The following is a 16,788-nucleotide window of genomic DNA, read 5'->3' on the forward strand; positions in this document are numbered from 1 at the left end:
TGACATCTTAGAGATTTCTGGTTTCTGTTTACAAAGCTAGGTTTTTCCATAGGCCATATTCTTTTGCTTTTCAGTTACTAAAATCTGGAAGTCATGCTCTCTGTATGGAATGATACTTCCTGCTCTGCTCCTCTCTTCTTCTCTGTGGGTGTCTGAAACAGAAACAGTTAGTGATTATTGGAAATTTTCAAACCTGTTTGGTCCACGGAAATGTCAATATCTGCCTATTGCTTCTTAGTGTGGTCATAGCAGAGGCTGCAAGTATAGATTATGTGGGAAATGAAGAGGAAGAATGAGAAGAATAAAACTGAATAGAAAAGATGAAAGTAGACTAGGAAATAAAATTTCTATTTTAATTGGAAAAAGTTTGATAGATTATAACTGTTTTCTCCAAAAATATATACTATATTTTCTCTAGGCTAGGCTCTGATTAAAGGTTGCTTTATGAAATTCCATAAACAGTCATACTCTAATGCTCTTACCCTACTTAACTTTAATTTAATGGTACTTTGTATATCTGTGTATTCAAACAAGTATGTGTGGGTTAAACCATTCCCTTATTACTTACAACAAAATGGTGGAAGACACAACTTATGGAAACAAACTGCCAAGTTTTGTTTTATTGTTATTAAATAATTTTGATTTTGATTGTGGTAAAATATAACATTTACCATTTTAACTGTTTTTAAGTGTGCAGTTTAAGTGGCATTATGTATATTTATATTGTTGAACAACCATCACCACTATTCATCTCCAGAACTCTTTCATTGTCCTATAGTGAAGCTCTATACTCATTAAAGAGCAACTTCCCCCTCCCCCCAGGCCTGGCAACCACCATTCTACTTTAGGTCTCTATGAATTTGACTATTATAAATACTGCACGTAAGTGGAATCATACAATCTTTACCCTTTTGTGTCTGGCTTATTTCACTCACCATGTTGCAGCATATATGAGAATTTTATTCATGTTTAAGGATGAATAATATTTGTATATACTACATTTTTTATCCGTTCATCTATTAATGGACATTGGGTTGTTTCCAACTGTTGGCTGTTGTGAATAAAATAATGCTGCTGTGAACATGGGTGTACAAATACCCTTTTGAGTTCCTGCTTTTAGTTTTTTTGTTTGTTTGTTTTTTGTTATATATATATCCAGAAGTGGAATTGCTGAATCATGTTAATTCTGCTTAATTTGTTAAGGAGCTGCCATACTACTTTCCATAGCAGTAGTGCCATTTACATTTCCACCAGCAGTGCACAAGGGTAGCGGTTTTCTCAATAGGCCATTCACATTCTTACCAATACTTGTTTTCTGTATTTTGGACAATAGCTATCTTAATGGGTGGGACGTTGTATTAAGAATATTTTTTGTATTCTTGATGCATTTGCTATCTAATCCTGGAGAGACTGCCCCTCCAAGGGCTAGCGAACTCCTAGAGATAGAAAGTGACTTCCTAGTGAAGATACTTTTGACATACCATCAACTCAGCCCACATCCCCAAACATCTCCTTTTCAAACTCTCACTTACCAAGATAATCTTCTTCCTGCTCTAAGTTACCCAAAGTCCAGGGATCACCTTTATAATCTAGAACCTCCTGAAATTGTTCAAACTATCCAAACTCAAACTTACTCAGTATATCTATCCTGCCTTGGAAAACTCCAATAAAGAATCTGGGCCTTGCTCTCCCTTTTTCTCCTGCTTCAGACTTACCTCAGTGCTTCCCCCAGTGGTCCCGAATGTCATTACATACTTGGATTTCTAGAAATAGGAAGTATTAACTTCTCCATGACAATCATTTTCATGTCTGTTTTATACCTGTTTAAAACAAGTTTCAGGTACATTTTTAGAACAGAAATGTTATCTCATTGTGGTTTTGATATGCATTTCCCCAATAATTAGTGCTGTTGAGCAGTTTTCCATAAACTTATTGGTCATTTGTATATATTCTTTGGAGAAATATCTATACACATACTTTGGTTATTTTTGAATTGAGTTGTTGCAGCATTTTGTTGTTGTTGTTGAGTTTTTCTCTGTACTTTGGATATTATTCCTTTACCAGATATAAGATTTACAAATATCTTCTCTCATTCTAAGTGTTGCCTTTTGCCTTTGATGCACACAACTTTTTAATTTTGATAGAGTTCAACTTGTCCATTTTTTCTTGTGTTGTTTGTGTTTTGGTATTATATTCAAGAAATTGCCAACTGCCATGTCATGAAATACTACCCCTATGTTTTATTCTAAGATTTTGATGGTTTTAGCTTTTATGTGTAGATCTTTGATCCATTTAAAGATAATTTTTATCTATGGTATTAGGTAAAGGTTCAAATTTATACTTTGGAATGTCTAGTTTTCCTAGAACCATTTGTTGAAAAGATTGTCCTTTCTTCACTGATTGGTCTTGGCATACATGTCAAAAATCATTTGACTTTATATGCAAGGGTTTATTTCTGGAATCTCTATTTTATTCCATTGGTCTATATTAGTGATGGCGAACCTATGACACCTCTAACACGCAAACTCATTTTTCTGGTTGATTTTTCTTTGTTAAATGTCATTTAAATATATAAAATAAATATCAAAAATATAAGTCTTTGTTTTACTATGGTTGCAAATATCACAAAATTTCTATATGTGACACATCACCGGAGTTAAGTTAGGGTTTTTCAAAATGCTGCCACACTGAGCTCAAAAGGTTCGCCATCACTGGTCTATATGTATGTCTATCTTTTTGCCACAACCACACTGTTTTGATTAGTGTAGGTTTTTTTTTTTTTTTTTACATTTTCTGTCTCCATTTTTATATTTCCTATATCTTTAAGTTCTCACTGACATTATTGAGCATCCTTATAACCAGTGATTTGGACTCTGCATCTGGAAGATTGCTTGTTTCTATTTTGTTCTTTTTCTGGAGTTGTTTTTTCCTGGTCTTTCATTTGGGACATGTTTCTTTGTCTCCTGATTTTGGTGCCTCCCTGTGTTTGTTTCTATGAATTAGGTGGAGATGCTATATCTCCCAGTCTTGGTGGAGCGGCCTTATTTTAGTACATGTCCTGTGGGGCCCAATTCTATGGGGCCCAGTATAGTCTCCCTGATCATCTGAGCCAAGAATTCCAGGTGTGTCCATTGTGTGGATTATGTGTAGCTCCCTATTGTAATAGAGCCTTGATTGCTGATGGCAAGTCAGTGGGAGGATTGATCCTCAGGCTGATTGGTTGTGAAGACTGGCTGTAACTTCAGTGGAGGAGCTGTTGTGCAGGGGCTGACCCCACAGAGCAGAATTCATTCTAGTGGGGCTCTGGTCTGCTGAGTCTGCCCTTTGAGTGCGTCATTTGTAGAGGTAGTTGGGTGTTGGTCTGGTGTGGTCTGAAGCTGGCCACCCAGTGTATTGGTTCTGGGACCTCTTGGAAGGTGCAAGTCAATGTTGGGTGCTGCCTGTGTCTTGCCTGGGCCACCTGGTAAGACATGCAAACTGATCTGTAAATGGTTGCTACATGTAGGCTTGGTGGTGCCTGAGAGAGACTAAACTGCAAACTGAGGCCAGCTAAAGCTCATGCAGGGCTTGATGCTGCTTAGCAAGAATACAGGGCACATCATTGTCAGATGCTGATTATTCGTGTTTGTGAACCTTTGAATCAGTGGTTCTCAACCTTGGCTGCACATTAGAATCACCTGGGAATTTTTTTAAAATCCTGATTTCTGGGCATCATCCTCCAGAAATTCTGTTTCTTTGTTACTAATGTTGTGGCCCCACCCCATAACAAAGAAACAGAATTTCCGGAGGATGAGGCCCAGAAATCAGGATTTTAAAAAGATTCCCAGGTGACTCTAATGTGCAGCCAAGGCTGAGAACCACTGCTTTGAATGATTTTAGGAAAGTTTGAAGCATGAGACACAATAGGCCATTAGTACGGGGAAAGTTACTGGATGTGGGTTGGGGGGCCAGTAATGTTCGATGGGTTGGGATCTTACCAGAGCAGGGTAAACAGTGAAAGCCAGGTTGATTGAGACTCAGACATGATGCTAGACTTTAAAAAAAAAAAAAAAAAGAAAAGAAAGAAGAGAAATTGCCAGCTGGGCTCAGCTGAGGTTGTCTTCCAAACTTATTCGGTTGTTAGTGGAATTCAGTTCCTTGCAGACTGAGGTCCTATTTTTTTTTTCCTCCTAGCTCTCCAGTAGGGGTTATTCTCAGCTATGAAAGGCCACCCTCTAGCCAGAAAGTCCTCTCCATTCTGACTTATTTCTTCAAAGTCAGCAGGAGACTTCCCTTCTTTTATAAAGGGCTCAGCACCTCTTTCATGGTCTTACATGATTAGGTCAGGCGCCCAGGGCAATCTCAAGTGATTAACTCAAAGTCAGTTGGTTAAGGACTTTTTCTTTAAAATTTCCGTATAGAATAATCTAATCACAAGTGATATTAAACATTCACAGTCTCACCCACACTCAAGGATCAGGAGTTTATAAGGACATGGTTCAGTGGAGGGTTTGAATCCTGCATACCGCAGGTTGCAGAAAAATAGTCTGGAAAGATACACACCAATATAACATTGATAATATTTATTACATTAGAAATGTGATGGGGTTGGGAGAGTAAGTCCCTTGGCCCTGAGGTAGAATAAAAAACAAAACAAAACAGCTGTAGAAAAATGGGGAAAGAGCTGCATTATAAAGTTAAATACATTTGTAGACTACAAAATTCTCTATGCCATGGTATAAAAATGTAATTTTTAAATATGCACATAGACTAAGACTGGAAGTTGTATTAGGAAAAAACAAACTTCAGAATGGAATTTTTGTTGATATTTGCCTTGAATTTATTTTAGTATAAAGTTTTCAGTAAAGCAAAATATCAATAACATGAAACATTTTTATACCCTGCATCAATCCTGGAATGCCAGTTCCTATAAGAAATGTTAACAGTTATGAGAAGAACTGTGTTTTTTTTTGTATTTTAATTTTATTTTTTTTATTTCAAGAGTTTTCCTTATCCAGAGGGTTAAAATTTAAGGCAGGTAAGGAACAGTTTCATGATGCCAGGGAGGGAAAAGATCCTTATGAGAACTCAATTTCTAAAAGGTAACAGCCCAGTATGCCTTTCATTTTCCATAGAATTCGACCCCTTTGACATAATCTAATTCATGTCATCCACTAATACAGGAAGGCAGATGGATGATAAAAAGCAACTTAAATTGGAGCTTAAGAATAATTTGAAGATGCTGTTGTTCTTTGTGGCTGTTTTTAGGCACATGGAAGCCCCAATTCTGCTCAAGAATTTCTTCATTTCCTTCCCCACAAACATTATATTAAGGTGTCATTCATAGCTGCAGCAGGAATACAAAACTGTTTGGAATAACTTGGATAACAGCAGCTCTCTCATAGTATGTGGCTCTCAAAAAAAAAAAAAAATCATCACATCACCACAAATCTTTCTTTTGATGTGTTCAGTATTTCCAGATCCATCTTAAAATGACAAATTAAGACCTTTGTGCAACAAACTCTGACATTGGTGTGAATAGAACTGTGCCTGGTTCTATATAGTTTTTATTTTTATTTTTTTTCTGGCCTAGACCTTTGGTCTCAAAATGCTTTGAATTTCTTCAAAAGCAACTCACCAACTACTGGTAGTAGAGAAGAATCCTTACATTTTCCAGCTCAGCCAGTGTGCATGACCCCCTGTTGAAAGAGGCTTAGGTATGAAGCTGAACCCTGAAGCATGCAGTTGTAGAAATCATATTCTCAAAGCACTAATTTTCAAAACTTACTTCTTATGCAATTGCCTTGAAACACTGTAAAGTTTAACATAAACTACAGCTTAATAATAATTGGCTATAACCTTTTTTCTATGATCACAGACTTTGTTTGCCTATCTCATTTTACTATATTCAGAAACCTACTGTGAATTTATATAACAATGATATACCAACATGATGTTTAGCAAATTTTTTTCAAATACAATTTATAATTGGTTATAATCTATGAACTATACAGAACCCATCCGAAATGCAAATTAACTACTATGTCCATTAGAAGAGAATGTCTAGAATATTTAAGTTATACTTTTCTGTTATTTTGAAATTATCATTAGTTTTTACATTTCAAAATATTTTTTTCTTTCACTGAACAGTATTTATTGGGTGTCTAATCTGTTCTTCAATAAATACATTTTTGCGTGGTATTATGATACAAAAGTGAACACTATAAGCAGGATCTTTGCCTTCATGGAGCATATAACATTCCTGCTGAGACATTTAGCAGTCATAGGCTATATGTAAGTTATGATCTCGCTTTTCTACTAGCATTTGGTGAGTACCCATTGGTGCATTTTATGGTCCAACAGTTAACATGCAATGACTGACAGATGCCAGGCACTTGTCAATGTAATTTCAGATGACAGGCTAAAATTACAGAAATACATAAGGAACTTTAAAAAGCAGCAGGAAAGAGACCCCCTAAATGTAATTAAACTTGCACATGATAAAATATGTAAATGTAGAGATAAATGTAGAGAGTCAATGAAGAAAATAGAGTGCACTCTTGCCTGTCCTATGTATGCCGTATTTATGTATGGATGTACTTAGTTATCTACCTGCCTATCTATTGGTGGAAATGCAAGACAAGATTATACAAGGAAAATTCCACAGAGAAAGTAAGCCTTGAACTGTATCCAGGGAGTGAAAATGGGACCCATTTTATATACTAAGGTTGGAAAAAAACAATTAATTTATGGAAGCGAAAATGTGTAGGTCAGAAACAGACTATACCAGCAAAGATTAATTGCATGCCTGGCACATCCCAGGTGTAAGGCATAGTAGATGCTTCTAGTGCTCCTCTGTGTCCCCTCAGTCATTACCATTCCCAGCCCACTGACCCTGTCTAGTGCTCCTCTCTCTGCCTGAGTGCTTTCTCTGTTGACCAGAGCCTACTCTGTCCATGCATGTGGCTAGAGGTACTGGGAAATAAGCTCCCTTCAAAATTGGCTTGTAACCAGTGATTGAGGGAGGTTGGTGGGATAAATACCACAGCTCCTTGCCCTGAGGTAGGATACATTTAAGGTGTGTACTCTAGACAGTTTTCCAGAATTCCCCAGCAGGAGATAAATCTAATTGTTCACAGTGGTAATCTATTTGATAGTGTATGCTTATAGCCGCCTTCCCTTCTCTGTATCATTTCCACATTCTCTAAGGCAATGGTTCTCAACCTTCCTAATGCCACGACCCTTTAATACAGTTCCTCATGTTGTGGTGACCCCCAACCATAAAATTATTTTTGTTGCTACTTCATAACTGTAATTTTGCTACTGTTATGAATTGTAATGTAAATATCTGATATGCAGGATGTATTTTCATTGTTATAAATTGAACATAATTAAAGCATTGTGATTAATCAAAAAAACAACATGTAATTATATATGTGTTTTCCGATGGTCTTAGGCGACCCCTGTGAAAGGGTCGTTTGACCCCAAAAGGGGTCACGACCCACAGGTTGAGAACAGCTGCTCTAAGGAATCCCAGATCACTTCCTAAATAAACTACTAGCACTTGAACCTTTGTCCCAGGATCTGTGCCTGGGAAAACTCCACCTAGGACACTGCCCATTCCTCATGAGTCATAGTTTCTGCCTTTAAAGAGCTTTCAGTCAAGTGAGCCTCCCTACCCCCAAATCATTTCATCATTCTAGTACCCAAATCAAATCCACTATTTAGAATCAACATGTGAATTGTGCACTCGTTACATGATTAAAATGCCCACCAATATATACAACAGTACTTCAAAGGTGGTTTTTCCAAAATTTTTATTTTTCTACCATTACAAGAACTTAAATCCAGTTTCTGATTTCCAAACTAAGGCTCACTCCATAAAATGAAGCTCCATCAGGAAGGAAGTTTAAGAGAAGGTAAGCAGGTGCAATTGAGATTTCTGAAATGGCTGTAGACATTGTTGCACAACAAATCACCTTGAAACTTGGTGACTTAAAACAATTATCTTTTATGATTGCAAACAAATGTCTGAGTCGTGTGTGTGGTTCTGCTGACCTGGGTGAAATTCTGCTGACCTTGGCAAGTCTTGCTTCTGTATCTTTGACCAGCTGGTGGTAGCTAAAGGCAAGCAATTGGCTAGCTGGGACAGTGGGAATGACTCAGGCTTGTTCACGTGACTTAGGCAGGCGTACCAGAGAAAAGGTGGGAATGTGCAAGGACTTTGAGTCCTACGCTCAGAACCTTAAGGTAATTATACTACTTCCTATTCATTATATCAGGCCACAGACCAACTGAAACTTAACAGGTGAAGAAATAGCTCCACCCCCTGATGGGAACTGCTGCATTATCACTTTGCAAAAGGCTGTGAATGCCTGGAGGGAAATGCGTGCAGCCATTTTGTTGCAAATGACCTATCACTTTCTGGAGAGTGTGGATTTAAGTGTGGTCTATGCTCATCAGATGCCTCATTCCATAGTAACCACAGTGCAATTTTATTTGGCCACGCTGCCATCGCCTTTTCTTTATCTTCCTCTTGGCCATTTTCTGTGCTAGTTTTCTAATATTTCAGAAAATCTAGTTTCTGGTGTACATATTATTTTAATCTGTGTTCTGAAGCTATAGATGTGTCTCCTGAGTTGCTTAAACTATGGGACGTTCATTAGAAGTTGTATTCCCCAGTTTTTATAATAAGTACTAATAGGTAAACATGCACAGTGTGAAAGGGATTGGGGGAAGGGGAAAGGCTCTAAATGGGTGATGACCTGTCAAGAAATAGCCAGTCAGAAAAAGACAAGCACTGTATAATTTCACTCATATGTGGAATTTAATGAACAAACTGAACTGCCAAGCAAAATAGAGACAGACTCAGAGAGAGCAGGCAGGCAGGTCTGTTGGGATGTATATATGTGTGTGTGTGTGTGGGGGGGGGGGGAGATTGTTGTGTGTCAGGTAGGGGTAATGGTATTAATCAAAAAAGAAAAAGAGAACTCACAGACATGGACAACAGTGTGGTGATTGTGGGGGGAAGAGGGGTGGGTGGAAGTGGAAGAGTGGATAAATGGTGGTGGAAAAAAATAAAATAAAAATAATAAAGTGGAACCCTCCTTCCCCTCCTCCTCCCACCCCTCCCCCCCAAAAAAAGAAATATCTTTGCCATTCTATGGAAGTTTCTGAAACTGCATTATCCCAAACCATTGGACATACAGCTACTTTTGCACTTCTTTGTGTCAATTTCTTTGCTGGATGTCAGTGAAGGTAAAATGAACTGTCAAGCAAAGAGACATTCCCATGCGGCAGAATTGAAGAGAGCCAGTCTATTCACCTAGGTTTGTCAAGTTTTCCAATCTGCCTCAGCTTCATCTCAGTAGCAATGGCGTGATATCTGACCCTCATCTCAGGATCAGGATTTTAGAGCCAGAAGAAACCTTTGAATTCATCTTAACCCTACTCTCAGAACTCTTGTAAGGTGAACTTTTAAAACTACACAGCAGATCATAATTTAGTTGCTCAATGAGTACACAAAGTGAACAATTTAGGTAGTTGGCAGCCAGAACAGGAAATAGACAATTGCCGGGACTCCAGGAACCCCCTCATGTTCCCTCCCAGTCACTACCCCCTTCCCCTTGATCCTGGCTTCTAACAGTATAGATAAGTTTAGCCTATTTGAGAACATTTTTATAAGTGGAATTTACCATCCTCCTTTGCATCTGGCTTGTCTACTGAATATGATGTCTGTGAGACTCATTCTTATTGTTAATGTATTCCTGTATAATTTCATTTTCACTTTATAATATTCCAGTACATGAACAGATCACAGTTTATTCATTTCTGTAGTTTATGGTCACTTAGGTGGTTGGCAGGTTTGACTGTCAGAAATTATCCTGCTGTTGATACCGAATTTTTGGACTGGAACCCGGATTCTTTGTCCTCAGAGTCAAAGAATGAATCCATGTACAGAGGATAGTATAGCAAAGGTGGAGACTTATTGAAGAACAAGTACAGACTCCCATGTGGGGAGAGGGAAAGAGTCCCAAAGAATGGACTCCCACGTGGGGAGGGGGAAAGGGTCCCATGGACTTCCTGTTCCCATGATTTATAAAGGCTGTAGTTCCTGTGTCCTGATATCCCCTCTGATTGGTTAATATTCCCTTTCTAATTGGTTACTATAGTGACTCCTGAGGCCCTCTTCCCTCACTGTCCTCCTATTCCTTCTGGGCTTTCTTCCTTCTTCTTTATTTTGTAAATATAGACCTTTTTTGGCTACTTCCAGTTCCCTTGTCTTATGGAAATATACCTGTTGCTGCTTCCTTGTCTTATGTAAATGCAACTGTTGCTGCTCCCTTGTCTTATGGAAATATAACTGCACCAGGCTTTCTTGTGTTATGGAAATGTACTTTCTCCCAGTCTGTACCCCTATGTTTTTTCCATGGACCCCGATTCTAAAATTCTCTAAACCTGCCTATGTTCCCCTAAAACTCTTGTTTCCTGTTTCACTGTGAACATTCTAGTACACATCTTTGGTGTAGATAAGTTCTATTTCTACTGCATATCTATCCGTGAATGCAATCCCTGGACCATACATGTTCCAAGTGTTTGATTTTAGTAAATTCTACCGAACAGTTTTCCAAAGTGGCTGTACTAAATACAGTCACGTTGAAGGTATAAACTTGGGGGAGACAATTCAGTCCATAACATAATGGACTCCCTGCTTTTTAAACTTTTATTTTCAAATAATTATAGATTTATAGGAAGTGGCAAAAACATATACAAGAGAGGTGCTGTGCACCCTTCATCCAGCCTCCCCTAATGTTAATATAATATTTATTCCAAAATAAAGATTTTTTTTTTTTTTTAAAGAGGCATACATAAAGTGATCTGGTTGACACCTATGGGTAATGAATTACAAGGTTATAACTAAAGTCCAGGCTTCCTCATGACTCATGAAAAGCTTTACAGAGCTTTAACATCATCTTACAGTTTACAACATCCCTTTATGTTTTCAAAATTGTGTGGTCAATATGTCCTCTCAGTAAAATACAAAGAGTATTTACCTATTTTGTTGGGTTTGGAGGGGAGATTAGCACTGAGCTTGTGTCCAATAGATGGTAGTTATGTATTATCAATAGCAACAGCATCCCATGGGGTGGGCATTTTTGTCTCCGTTTCTTAGAAGAAGAATGTGATGCACAATGAGGTGGTATGATTTTTCAAGGGAGCAAATGGATAAGCCACAGAGCCTGAACTTAAGCCTCTGGCCCTACAATTCAGTTGCTGATAGTGATAACTTGCCTGGTAATAAAAGCTGTATTGCCCTCCTTCCCCTTCCTGTCCCAATTCCCCACTCTCCTACCAGTATATTCTAGCAGCACATCCTAAATAAAGCACTTGCACTAAAATTCTTGCTCAAGACTGGCCTCTGGAGGAGTCCAAACTAAAACACGCATTTGCACTGTTATTTCTCCTTTCATCCATCTCTCTAATTTCTCTTTTGATCCCAAAGAAAACAATTTCCAAAGAGTGATTTCGATATGACACTTTCAAGACTTCAGCAGTGTTCCTAAAAAGTCAGAATCTTAGGTTTTACGTCGCCGCAAGGAAAAACCGTGAGTCCAAACAGAGACCAGATTAAACAGGCTTTATTGGGAGCACACGGGCGGGTTCACCGGCTCAGAGAGGGGAGCCGGAGAAGCCGCACCAAACCTGGGCAGGGGCAAGGTTTTATACTTTTCTGAGGCAATTGTTGCTGGCCGAAACTGGTGGCAGTCGGGGCTTTCCAGGGTCAGGTGAAACCTGCGGTCTGTCCTGCGGTTTGGTCATTTTCCGGGAGCCGTTTGTCCGGCAGAGATTTTTCACCGGGGTGGGGTGGTTTCCAGACATCAGTGTGGGCAGGTCAGCTTCTCACCGGCCCAAGAGAGGGAGGGGGTCCTTTCGCCCCGGGGCAGGGTGCCAGCGAATACCAGACACAGAATACACATGATCATGATTGGTTCTCTCTGAAGGATTGATATGTTCTGTGGCCACCAGCTGCATCTAACGATTTTTATCAGGATTAATTGCCTGAAGGACTCTGGCTTGGAAATGTTTTACTTGATTTTCTTATGAGGAATATTTGTGTATTACAGGAAAGTCCTCTCTCATTCGCTGACCTTAACTACTTCAGGAAAAGAGACCTTCCATATTAGAATAACGCAAATGGTTATTCTAATGGTTAAACCCATTTTAAGTTTAATTATAAATAGATGGGCATATAGCATTCCAGCCCATGCCCTAATGGTTTATGGAATACAAATGTGCTGGAGTATTGCTGTTTAAGTCCAAAGCAGGAGAAGAGGCTCAGCAGTGACAAGGGCGAGCCTAGGACAAAAGCCAGTGCTAAATGTTAGTCAGGCAGATTAACATGGGATAGCACATCCTTCCATTAGTTACTCATCAGCAAACACAGAAAAAAATGAGAAGCTGCATTATGGCTTTTGGTGTACTTTTTAAAATGAGAAAATAGAAAAAGCACAGAAGCCTAGCAAGGACCCAGGGTCATACATCCATCTAAGCTGCTGAGCTGTCAAAACACTAAGTCCTCTCCGTTTTAATCCGTTGTACAAATGGCATCACAAGGAATGTAAAATACAAGAGGCTGATTCAGGCCCAGCAGGTGTGGCTAGTGGTGGAATGTAGACCAATGAACCAGGAGGTCACGGTTCGATTCCAGGTCAGGGCATATGCCCGGGGTTGTGGTCTTCATCCCTGGTATAGGGTGCACAGGAGGCAGCTGATCAATGAGTCTTTCTCATCATTGATGTTTCTATCTCTCCCTCTCTCCCTTCCACTATGAAATCAGCATGTTTATAAAAGACTGATTCAGTCATTCCAAACTTTAGCATACACTAGAACACCTGGGGTGCTTGTAAAAACAGATTATTGTGCTCAGTCACCCAGACTTTCTGACTCAGTCAGTGGAGATGGGATGAGGACCCTGAGATTTGCATTTCTAACCAGTTCCCAGATGATACTGATGTTGTTAGTCAGGCACCATATTTTGAGAATGATGGCACTTATGGAATAAAGTTTTTTCTAAAATGGATCTCAGTTGATACTCATGCAAGGCCCCTGCCTGGCCTACCCCACTGGCAGACACTGGGGAATGCTATGCATCCATGGTCTGGGCAGAGGATGTTAGAGGTAGAATGCCAAGGAATTAGTCTCAAAACTAGGCTGCCAGGAAGAATTCAGATTTGCAAAGATGAGAATGAAGCACAAGCAGAAAATAAGACTGAATATTTGAATGTGGAGCCCAGAAAGTACCAAGGTTCAGAATCACAACTCTTGTTCTTCCAACCAGTTTGCTTCCCATATGGCTCTGTGGGGAGTGGCTACAGTGTTTTGGACAGGCTCAAGCCTTGGACTGATGAGAAGGCACAGTCCTCTCATTGCCACGTGCAAGTCCCAGCTTGGAGGGCAGGGCCCTCCCAGCACAATTATAGCCAACAGATATAGTTTTAAGCTTGAACCTATGGCCTGAACACGTGGTCCCACGTGCCTGAGTGATGTAGGCTTGATAGAGTTCAGGTGCATGTAGTTGAGTAGGATTGAAACCCACGAGAATGTTGTAAACATCTTGGTCATGTCCTTACTTTGCCTCGTGGCATCTGCTATAAAATAAAGAGATGGCTTGTGGGCGTGATCACTGTCTCTCAGAGAAGCAGCGTCCCCACTGAGACCCAGCTTTCATTCTCTTGTCTGTCTTTCCTAAGCCTTTCAGCCGCACCCACTCAGGTTCACTCTTGGCCATGCTGGCGAGGCACAGCTCTGGACAATGCGGGGAGAAGAAACATTTGTCATCCTAGGTAAAAGCTGAACTATGAGGACTAAAAGCACAAAATTCAAGCAACCTCATGCTGTTTTCCTTTAACATCTGTGTCGGCCACTGATTGTTCCTCATTGTGGATACTTCTGATGCGTGGCTGCTGGTATAACCCCACTCCAGGGTGCATTTGGCGGTGCTCTTCTCCCCATCATGTTCAGTCATCCCTTCATCCTCATTTTTTCTGCTCCAGACCGCTGTTGACTTAATTGTGAGAAGTTCTTCTACATCTCTCTTGATTAAATCAACACCTTCATTCACAAATACCAGGTGGGAATTGTATATAATGCAAATATCTTAAACTTCATAATCTTGCATAATTGATTTTAAAATCCTACCTCTGCAATTTACTGGCTTTTAAATCTTGACCAAGTTATTAAACCTCCTTGAGCTTGGTTTTCTCACCTGTCTTATTCAGCTTGGGTTGCCATAACAATATCACAGACCTGTGGCTGCAACAATAGAAATTAATTTTCCCACAGTTGGAGGTTTGAAGTCCAAGAGCAGGGTGCTGGCAAAATCAGTTTCTGGTGCAGGCTCTCTCCCTGGCTTGCAGATGGCCACCTTCTCATTGTGTTCTCACATGGCCTTCCTCTGTGCATGAGTGGAGAGGGAGGGAGAGAGAAAGCCTATGAGGATGGAGAAATGTCTTTTACATGAGAGATTAGGAAACATAAAAGAAAGAATGGACTGTGTGTGCATGTGTTAATGGTATTATCTGGAACAGAATAAAAAAATCAATGGAAAATGTGGTGAAATCTATAATAGTATTATGCCAATGTTAATTTCTTAATTTAAGTGTATGTAAGATTTAAATTTAGGAGAAGCTGGGTACAGGGTGTACAAGAACTCTATATACTATCTTTTCAACTCTTCTGTAAAAATATCTCAAAATATAGTTTTTTAAAAGCATAGCTTTAATCAGGAAAAAGCTAGAGGTTGTGACATAGGTTTTTGATAGCCTTGTATGGGGTAAGCGTGTGTTTCTATGAAGACAGGTTTGTTTTTTCTAAGAACAGCTGAAATGCATTCAGAAACAAGTTGTGGCAGAGAAATGCTGTGTGTTCAGTAAAATCAATTTCCCCTTTTCTCTGGCCACAACCTTACACTACATCTCCCAGCCTCCCTTGCAGTTATTTGCAGTCCTGTGACCATATCTGGAATGAGGACAATGACAACAGTAATATACAGTTCTTCCGGGCCTGGTCTCCAGGAACCTCCACAATGGACCCTCTGTGTTCTCTTTTCCCCACCTAAAACCCTAGGAGAAGGAGAATAGGTAAAGCAGAAGGAAATGGGGCTCTGAATGAGCACGCAGGGCTGCCACCCAATCAAACATTCATTTTGGGCTTTCAGGGAATGAGAGAGTGTGGGGGAGGAGTTGAATCACTGAAATTAGCTACTTACCCAAGTAATGCAGAAGTCTGGGTACCAAGCTGTAGAATTTAACAGGGCAGTCTTGTGGCTTTTTTTGTTTGTTTGATGTTGTTGTTGTTGTTGTTAATCCTCACCCAAGGATATTTTTTCCATTGATTTTTAGAGAGAATGGAAGGGAGGGGAAGAGACAGAGAGAAACATCTATGTGAGACACACATCAATTGGTTGCCTCCTGCATATGCCCTGACTGGGGCCAGGATTGAGCCTGTAACGAGGTAAATGGCCTTGACTGGAATCAAACCTGATACCCTTCATTCTGAGGGCTGATGCTCTAACCATTGAGCCAGAGCAGCTAGGGCAGAGCAGTGTAGTTCTTAGTTAAGCATAATTTGACTTGGTAAAAAACAAAACAAAACAAAAAAACTTCAGAGGAGGTAACTATTTCCACTATGAAATTCTGTGGTGGATATTTTCAAATGAGATATTATTTGAATGGATACATTCTGGTATTTGTACTTTAATGGTTTACATTCATATGTAATTTAAAGGCTGTAAACTTCATGAAGACAGGGACCATGACTATCTTATTTTTTATTGAATTCAACACAGCACCTAATTCCTTAATTGAGTCAAGAAAATATGGAAATAACTGAATGACTGATTTATTAGTTCATGCTGAATGAGGAAAGGGCTTTTTAAATTTTTTTTTCAATTACAGATGACATTCAATATTATTTTATATTAGCTTTAGGTGTTCAGCATAGTGGTTAGAAAATTATTTAATTTGCAAAGTGATTCCCCCATAAGTCTAGTACCCACCTGGTACCATACATAGTGTTTGCAGTAATATTGCTTATATTTTCTATGCTATACTTTTCATTGTATATTTTTAGACAAACAGCAGTGAATGTAGTAATTTTGTCATTGACATACATTATTTTATATCTCAACCGTCTTTGAATTAATAAGACCAAAACCACATAATGCTTTTTGTCCCATGCTCTGTATTGTCTTGTAGTTTAAAAGTTTTTGCCTGGCCCTGGCCAGGGTTAGAGTGTTGGCCCAAGTACCAAAGGCTCAAGGGTTTGATTCCAGGTCAAGGGCATGTACCTGGGTTCTAGGTTCCATCCCCAGCCTGGGATGTGGGTGGGAGGCAACCAATTGATGTCTCACATCCATGTTTCTCTCTTCCTCTCCCTGTCTCTACCCCACCCCCTCTCTTCCCCGTTCCTGCCCCCCCCTCCCTCCCTGCCTCCCACTCTCTCTAAAAATCAATGGAAAAAATATCCTCAGGGGAGGATAAACAAAGTTTTTGCCTGACACATAATAAATACTAAGTAAGTATTTGCTTAATGAAAGAATATTACAAGTACTTATCAATTGTTTTGTTAAATTGGGGTTGTGTGTAAATGAGGACTACAACATATATTGATTTAGATAGCTGAAGTTATAGTTACATAGACAGGAGACCATAATTGAACATAAATGTATATATATATGAAACAAATTATATATATAACTATATACATAACTGAAATTATATATATAACTGAAACTATCTATAACTGAAG

The sequence above is a fragment of the Myotis nattereri genome (genome assembly GCF_964212035.1).
Source record: "Myotis nattereri genome assembly, chromosome: 8".
Taxonomy (NCBI): domain Eukaryota; kingdom Metazoa; phylum Chordata; class Mammalia; order Chiroptera; family Vespertilionidae; genus Myotis; species Myotis nattereri.